The following is a 9,062-nucleotide window of genomic DNA, read 5'->3' as shown; positions in this document are numbered from 1 at the left end:
TGGCCGATGATATAATATGACTAATAATGGGGAAGCGGTGTGAATACCCAGAGGCCAAAGAGAAAATAAAACAGCGATGACAGTCGCTGCTACATTTACGGTATTTCTTTCCACCGAGGCCTGCGGGCTAGCCGCTGCTGGGGCGGGGGCCGGTCACGAGGAGTTGCTAGCAATAGGCTGCGTCCTGTTGTTGCACGAATGATCTCAACTCCTGCTCTGGGACAGGGGTTTGCTCGCTCATCACATTACAGCAGGCTTGTGTCGGCTGCAGCTGGTAGCCGGGCAGCATTTGCACTCTGGGTGCCTCCTGGGAGAAGCCTGGAGCGCAATTCACTTCAGTAGGAAGGGCGGTAAATGAAAACCTGGAAGCTGCGACAGGAGCCCTCTACTGAGAAAAAGAAATTGCAGAAATCGGCCTAGGGCAACTCTCCGTAAGACAGAAGTTTTACAATGTTCATTTTCAGGTGATTTCTTTTTTCTATTTTTGAGACAGAGTCTTGTTCTATTGCCCAGGCTGGCGTGCAGTGGCGTGATCTCGGCTCACTGCAACCCCCACCTCCTGGGTTCAAGTGATTCTCCTGCCTCAGCCTCCTGAGTAGCTGAGACTACAGGCGCCCGCCACCACGCCCAGCTAATTTTTGTTTTAGTGGAGACTGGGTTTCACCATGTTGGCCAGGCTGGTCTCGAACTCCTGACCTCAGGTGATCCTCCTACCTCGGCCTCCTAAAGTGCTGGGATTACAGGCATAAGCCACCTCATTCAGCCTTTTTTAAAAATTTATTTTTATTTATTAAACATTTTTCAAAGTGGTAAAATATACATAAGATAAAATTGACCATTTTAATCATCTTTGAGCATATAATTCAGCAGCACTAAGTTCATTCATATCGTGGTACAGCCTTCACCACCATTCACCTCCAGAACTTTTCTCATTTTCCCTAAGTCCCCATTAAATACCAGCTCTCCATCCCCCTCGCCCCAGGCCCTGGCACCCACCATTCTATGAATGATTCCTGTCTCTACGAATTTGACTCCTCTAGATTCCTCATCTGAGTGGAATCATACAGTATTCGTCCTTTTGTGACTGCGACTCTTATTTCACTGAGCACAATGTCCTCAAGATTTATCCATCTTGCGGTCTGTGTCCGAATTTCCTTCCTTTTTAGGGCTGAATGATATTCCATTGTATGAACAGACCACATTTTGGGTTTGTTTGTTTGTTTTTCTTTTTTTGAAACGGAATCTCACTCTGTCACCCAGGCTGGAGTGCAATGGCGCGATCTCGGCTTATTGCAGCCTCTGCCTCTCGGGATTCAAGTGATTCTCCTGCCTCAGCCTCCCAAGTAGCTGGAATTACAGGTGCATACCACCACACCTGGCTAATTTTTATATTTTTAGTAGAGATGGGGTTTCACCATGTTGCCCAGGCTGGTCTTGAACTCCTGACCTCAAGTGATCTGCCTGCCTCGGCCTCCCAAAGTGCCGGGATTACAGGCAAGAGCCACCACGCTGGGTCTGGTTTTGTGTTTTTTTGAAATAGGGTCTTGCTCTGTTGCCCAGGCTGGAGTGCAGCTGCGTGATCTCAGCTCACTGCAACCTCCCACCCCCCAGGCTCAAGTGGTCCTCCCATCTCAGCCTTCTGAGTAGCTGGGACTATAGGCATGCACCACCACATCCAGCTAATTTTTTTTTCTTTTTTGGTTGATATAGGATTTTGCCATGTTGCCCAGGCTGGGCTCAAACCCCTGGGCTCAAAAAATCTGCCATCTTTGGCCTCCCAGAATGCTGGGATTACAGACATGAGCCACTGCACCTGCCATAGATCACATTTCGTTTATCCGTTTGTCCATTGGTGAACATTTGGGTTGCTTCCGCCTTTTGGCTATTGTGTAGGGTGATTTCTATTATGATACTCTTTACCTTTTACAAAATTATTTGTATACTAAAAGCATAGGCTGCTTTTATTCAAGTTAGTGAAGTTAAATAATGGCCGACTTCATTGGACCCTGCTTCTAGAATTCATTTCTCTTATGAAATTGAAACGAGCTTTGTCTTAAACAGTTTGGTGCATTGAGAGAAAATTAAGAAAATACAAACGATGAAAACAAAATGTAGTAAAGTAAATTTACAATAAACAATGAAAGAAACTTGCTTTTACTGGGCCTGAAAGACCCCGTGCCAGCCTTCACGTTATCCTGCTGGTAAGTCCCGTAACCACCACTGCGTCTCATTCATCACTGTATCTCTGGGCCTGGCCCTGTACCTGGGTTATAGGAGACATGCCAAAAAATTTTTATTTTTTTAAAAAAGGAGAGTGAGGTGACATTTACTGAGAACTCACAAAGGCACGTGCCTGAGAAAGGAAGAGAAGAACTGGAACAGATATTTTCTGAGCTCCTCTTCCGGACCAGGCACTGTGCCCACGTTTTGTAGTCACCATCTTGCTTCATACTCCCCAAACTCCTGCAAGGTAGTAATTATTAGGCTCACTTTTCAGATGAGAGAACTGATACAGATGAAAAAACTCTCGGGAGGATCTTGAAAGAGTTGGTAAAAAGTGCTAGATATTGGGTTTGGTCCTACCAGGAGTAAGCGAGGAAAGGGCTCTTTTCCCCGGGGAGTTAATATCAGACTTGCCCCCTCCAGAATATTGGGAATGGTCTCCTCGGCTAAGTTGATTTAGTGTGTTCATGCCAAGCCCTTCCTAGGCCTTGTGTCCATGCCTGGTTATTGTTGTGTGTTGTTTTAATTTCATGCATATTTTATTTTTTAATTTTATTTCATGCATACAGGCATTTGCACATAATAAATGTTCAATAGAGATTCACCAAGTTGAACTGAATGTTGTTTGCAAGGAGGAAGGATTGGTTCCACAGTGTCAAAGTTTATCGAGACCTTAAACCAAAGGTAGCCTGTTCTTTCTGCTTGTCATGGAAAGAGCACAGGAGGCCGGAGGGTAAGAAACAGCTTGGCCGTGTCCTACTCTGGGGGAGTTTCTTCGTTTCTGAGGCTCACATTTGTCCTCTGCAAAATGGTAGTAATGATCTCAACCTGGCAGTGTTGTTTGGGGCTGGGGAAGGCCAAGTTGCTGCTGTTTCTCTAACGAAGGTCATCCTCGTCCAGCTGGAAATGTCCTTTCTTCTTCTTTCTTTCTTTTTTTTTTTTTTTTGAGATGGGGTCTCTCTCTGTCACCCAGGCTGGAGTGCAGTAGCGTCATCTCGGCTAACTACAACCTCTGCCTCCCAGGTTCAAGCGATTCTCCTGCCTCAGCCTCCTGAGTAGTTGGGACTACAGGCATGTGCCACCACGCCTGGCTAATTCTTGTATTTTTAGTGGAGGTGAGGTTTCACCATGTTGGCCAGGCTGGTCTCGAACTCCTGACCTCAGGTGATCCGCCCGCCTCGGCCTCCCAAAATGCTGGGATTACAGGAGTGAGCCACAGCGCCCGGCCAGAAGTGTCCTTTCTTTTTAATGTCTATTAGAAACAGGCTGTGCTTCTACCTCTGAGCTCCACATGCCTCTCTCCTCTCACCCCTACCCCACTCCTACCGTGCCTCTCACTGAACACCCAAGGTACCCATTCTCCAGGGCATTAGCCCACCAAGCTGGGCCTCACATCCAGCTGCAAAGATCACCCAAAGCTCTCTGTGCCATGATGAGCTGGCATTGGTCTCACTGTCGTATGACAAACAGGAAAGCTAGCAGGAAAGCCACAGACCGACCTAGTAAGCTTTCTCATGTTACCCTAGGTTAGTCATCGCTGCCAAGTTTTTGTGGCACAGAAAGAAAAAAATAAGCCCCCTCTTAAGCCCATGGAACTGAAGAAGACTGGAATGTGGAGAATGCCCAGTCCTCCTAAATCCCAATTGGAATAATCATGCTGGAATAGATTTCTTCTTGTTCACTCAAAACACTAAGGTTCTCAACAGCAAGTCACCATCACCACAGGCCAGAGTGGATTCACCCTGACCTCAGTGCCATTAGCATTCGGTCCTGGGATGCCAAAGGCTTTCTCTGCTGGGATCTGAGTTTGGGGGTTGAGGTGCTCAAGTTTCCAGGGCGATGCTTCCGGAGGGGTTTTACCAGTTTCTAATACCGAAGGCTCAGGGGAAGCAGTTTCAACTGGGGGCCTCTTTAATCTAGGGAGACAATGGAGAAATAGTTTCTTGTGTGCAAAGCCACTCTTCACACTGGGACGGGCTCTGCTCCCTAGAGCAAGAATTAAACACCTGCTGTGTATGCACAGGAAGGGATGTTCAAGAGAGTGCTTTCTGGGGAATCTGGAGATTTCTTCTCAGATCTGTCTGACTTTTCCTGCAAGAAATGCAGAAAAGGCTGTTGCCTTTTAGGAATGATCAGGAGCACTGTCTACTCCACCGGCTGACTTGAATAACTCACCCTCAAAGGTGCAGGAACCAGGACAAGGTGGCCAGGGTGTGGGACTCAGAGAGCTACAGTCTCACATGACGATAAAACGTCAGGTTCAAAGTGGCTGGCTCATGTTGCTGTCATATTTGGCTCTGCTAACTGCGTAGATTTCCCCATGTAGGATGTTAGGACTTGACTGTTTCCCACCGAGGACCTTAGAAGGGGTGTTCAATGGCCATTTCTGCTGCGACATTTCAATAGCTTCTGGGTCCCACCCTCCAGGCAACCTCTTCTTCCTCAGCCTAGTTCTGTGACCTTGTGCCCCCTGCCACTCCTCCATTCTTAGCTCCACATGGGGCACCCACATCTTCCCCCTCCCAGAGCCCCCTCCCCAACTTCCCACCCCTGTCTGTCCCGCTTTTTTTTTTTTTTTTTTTTTTTTGAGACAGAGTCTCATTCTGTTGCCCAGGCTGGAGTGCAGTGGCGCGATCTTGGCTCACTGCAAACTCCACCTCTCAGGTTCAAGCGATTCTCCTGCCTCAGCCTCCTGAGTAGCTGGGATCACAGGCACCCACCATCTCGCCTGGCTAATTTTTGTATTTTTTTTAGTAGAGATGGGGTTTCACCATGTTGGCCAGGTTGGTCTGCAACTCCTGACCTCAGGTGATCCGCCCGCCTCGGTTTCCCAAAGTGCTGGGATTACAGGCGTGAGCCACCACGCCCGGCCAGCTCTCTGCAGACACCATCTGGGCGTCCTACACTTCAGTTCAATTCTGACGCTGGCCACCCAGAGTTAGCACAGGCCCGAGAGGATATGGGCTCTGTCCTGCAAGACCGTCCCTACTTCAGATGTCAGTTGCAAAGATTGGGCGCTCAGGTTACCCACACTTCCGTCTGACTTGGCTACACATCAGGGGTCCCCAGAACGCCCTCCTCGGGTTTGGTAATTGGCTAAAATGGCTCACAGAACTCAGGGAAACACTTTGGTTACATGTATAGGTTTCTAAGACCTTATACAAACTGGGCCCATTAGTCTTCGCTCCCTGATACTATCTGATACCATCTGGTCTCATTCCTTCCTGAATGGAATAATTCCCTCCTCATTCATTATTACAAGGACAATAATGTCCTTGTAAAGGACATTATTGATGATACAGATGAACAGGCAGACGAAGAGGCACACAGGGCGAGCTCTGGTAGGGCCCGGGCACAGGAGCTTCTGTCCCCGTGGAGTTGGGGGGCGCCACCCTCCCAGCATGGGGATGTGTCCACCAGCCCAGAAGCTCTCTGGATCCTGTAGTTCAAGGATTTTTACGGAGGCTTCATCACTTACGCGTGATGGATTATTAGCTCAATCTCCAGCCCCTCCCCCTTTCCTGGAGGGTGGGGGTGGAGCCAAAAGCTCCAGGCTCCTCGTCGAATCTGGGTCTTTCTGGTGCTCAGCCCCCAACCCCACCCAGGAGCCACTGAGAGTCACCTAATTAAACCAAAGACAAGGGATTAGGAGCTTTGTGTCAGGAACCCGGAAAGAGACCAAATAGAAGTGAATGTTTCTTATTATGTCACACAGCCACACCACGAGGTTGGTGCAGGAGACCTTGAAGGCAGCCCTTGGAGGATCTGAGACCAAGAGGGCCTGATCAGATCGGAGTTTTGGAAACGTAACCTGGCAGCCTAGGGGAGGACTGGACAGAGTGGGGAGGACAGAGGGGAACTGATTCACCAGAGGGAGGGTGTGAAGTGAGTGAATGAATGAGTGAACCAATGAATGAACAAGATGGGAAGGAAGGAATGAGACCAGATGGTATCAGATAGTATCAGGGAGCAAAGACTAACGGGCCCAGTTTGTATAAGGTCTTAGAAACCAGATCAAGGAGGTAGGATCAACAGTGCCTTCCTCTAAAGAAGCACATTTCCGGCCGGGCGCGGTGGCTCACACCTGTAGCCCCAGCACTTTGGGAGGCCGAGGCGGGTGGATCACCTGAGGTCAGGAGTTTGAGACCAGCCTGGCCAACATGGTGAAAACCCATCTCTACTAAAAATACAAAAATTAGCTAGGTATGGTGGGAGGTGCCTGTAATCCACACTACACAGGAGGCTGAGGCAGAGAGCATGGTTTGAACCCCCGGGAGGCAGAGATTGCAGTGAGCTGAGATCACGCCACTGCACTCCAGCCTGGGTGACAGAGCGAGATCCTGTCTCAAAAAAAAAAAAAAAAAAAAGAAGAAGCAGCAAATTTCCAGGAAGAAGCAGGCTATGGAGATCAGGGCAGGCAAAGGACAGAATTAGGTTAGTGCATCAACTGGGTCCAACCAGGAAGACACATGTGTTTATCTCCTGCAGCACCAAAAACCACCCAGAAGACAGCTCAGTGGACCCTAGCAGTGGATTCTACATGTCTGCAGAAAATGAGCAGAAAACAAGCCAGAGTTACAGCTATCTGCAGAGAGACTACATCCAGGAGGTCTGATGACTCAAAGTAATCACTGCAGTCTGACTTCTACCACTGACACCCTTCCCATACATAATTTAAATGTGTAATTATAATACCATTGCTTAGTTAATGGACACCAATTCATGCAGGAGCTGCCACAAACAGTAATAAACCAGCTGTGTTAGAAATGGATCACTTATCAGTGCGTGCCCAAGCCTCCTAATGCCTCATGATGTTTAATAATTAAATTGTGACACCTTGAACTTGCAGCTGACACCATGAATCACAGTGGAATTCTCCAAGTGGAATGCAGCCACACCTCAGCTTCTGTGCTGCGTGCTGCCACTGAGGACGTTCGATACCATTGAAGCCGTCAGATAGAGGTGGGTTATTTCCCTGTGCCCTGCACCTCCCTTCTGGCAAGTCCCTGGGAAGCAGTGGCCACAGATGAGCTGCTGCTCTCTTAAAGACTGAGATCAGGCCGGGCGCGGTGGCTCATGCCTGTAATCCCAGCACTTTGGGAGGCCAAGGCAGGGAGATCACCTGAGGTTGGGAGTTCGAGACCAGCCTGGCCAACATGACGAAACCCCGTCTCTACTAAAAAATACAAAAAATATTAGCTGGGTGTGGTGGTACGTGCTTGTAATCCCAGCTACTTGGGAGGCTGAGGCACAAGAATTTCTTGAACCCAAGAGGCAGAGGTTATATGGAGTCTCGCTCTGTCACCCAAGCTGGAGTGCAGTGGCTCATTCTCGGCTCACTGCAACCTCATTTCAGGAGATGAGACCGGCATCCTTGTGGGAGAAGATGGCCCTGAGCTGGGCATGGCAGAGGGGCTGCAGAGTGTGTGTGTGTGTGTGTGTGTGTGTGTGTGTGTGTGTGCGCGCGCGTGCGCGCGCGCACATGCGCACATGTGAGTGTGTGTGAGAGAATGTGTGTGTGTTGGAGATGATTACTGAAGCCTTCCTGGCACATAGTAGGTCTTTTTTCCCACAAAGAGTAATGTGATTATTGGTAGTAATGGTGACTGTCACCGTGCTTCTCACAGGCCATATTTCAAAAGGTCTACGGTGGCTCCGTTTCTTCTCTGAGACTTCAAAAGTCCTTCAAGAGTGAGTTCCCCTCTCATTCTATGTCCAGGATGAAGACGGATGGCCTCTTGGCACCCATCTCTTTGGCATGAACGATGTGGGGAAACGTGAATGGAAATGGGGAACTGTTGCTGGCACCCAGAAGTCATCCGGTCCGGATGAAGCCAAGTCACACGGAAGTGCCTCCAATTATTCTTCATAAATTCCTCTGAGGTTTCACTTCTTGTCCACACAAGACTTTAATAAAATGTGGCATCTAACTGAATAAAGACTATCCTTTCAGGTGTGTGTGTCATGACAGTACTGTTTATGGAGGCCCTCCTGTGTAGCCGTTCTTGCACTGTTTTACGTAATCATCCCCTTTCATCCTAACAATCACTCCTGTGAAGTATGTGTCCTTATTTTCATTTCGTTGTAGAGAAAACCAAGGCTCTGAGACATTAAGCAATGTGCCCAAGGACACACAGCTAGTAAGTGGCTGGATTTGAGTGCAAGCCTACAAGAAACTGTAAGTTTCTTATTTGTATTTATTAATTCATCATATTGTCATTTCTTCAAAATGCAACTCAATCTCATAAAAGGTCAGTGGCAGAATCTAGGTGGAAGGTGCCCTGGTATTCACTGTAAAATTCCTTCAACTCGGCTGTATATTTGAAAATTTTCATGTTACAATATTAGGAAAAAAACCTTGATTTCCAGGTGTTTTTTCACCTGGACAAACTTGAGAACTTTGGAAAAGCTGGCTTCCCTCCTCCAATTCTAGTTGGCTGGCTTGGCTGGGTTGGCTGGGTGGGCCCTGGCACCCTCCACTCAACGCCCACCTGCATGTTAAAACGGGTCCTGCTAGGACCCTGGGTAGCCCAGGCACTTCTGACACATGCCACAGACTTCCTCTGTACAGTAGAATAGATGTCCCTTAGGAATAAAAAAAACCAGGCAGCTTTCTGGTCGAATACCACTCTATGAGACCTTCTGGGACCTTCCCTCCAAGTTTCTTCTACCAGATCAACAAGAAGGATTCAACTTGGTGTCTCTGTGTGTTTTGCTGTCTCATGCTGCTTATAAACTGCTTTGCCTTTAGCAATTTCCCTCAGTTATCTTGTTCTAAGGCTACAATTAAGAAGGAATCACTGTTGTGGAGGAACTCAGAGGCACCTCCAGCTCCCATT

General features: G+C 48.2%; 1 long non-coding RNA gene across 1 annotated transcript; it reads left to right on the top strand.

The window, feature by feature from the left end:
• The first annotated feature begins 6,938 nt into the window (after window positions 1-6,938).
• LOC107970272 (uncharacterized) lies at window positions 6,939-8,177 on the top strand. The gene is made up of 2 exons (XR_001712773.4): window positions 6,939-7,185; window positions 7,851-8,177. It is a non-coding gene; the product is annotated as an uncharacterized LOC107970272 (long non-coding RNA).
• Window positions 8,178-9,062: the final 885 nt, after the last annotated feature.

This window comes from Pan troglodytes, chromosome 23 (genome assembly GCF_028858775.2).
Source record: "Pan troglodytes isolate AG18354 chromosome 23, NHGRI_mPanTro3-v2.0_pri, whole genome shotgun sequence".
Classification (NCBI taxonomy): Eukaryota; Metazoa; Chordata; class Mammalia; order Primates; family Hominidae; genus Pan; species Pan troglodytes.
This window is presented reverse-complemented; position numbering and strand designations above follow the sequence as displayed.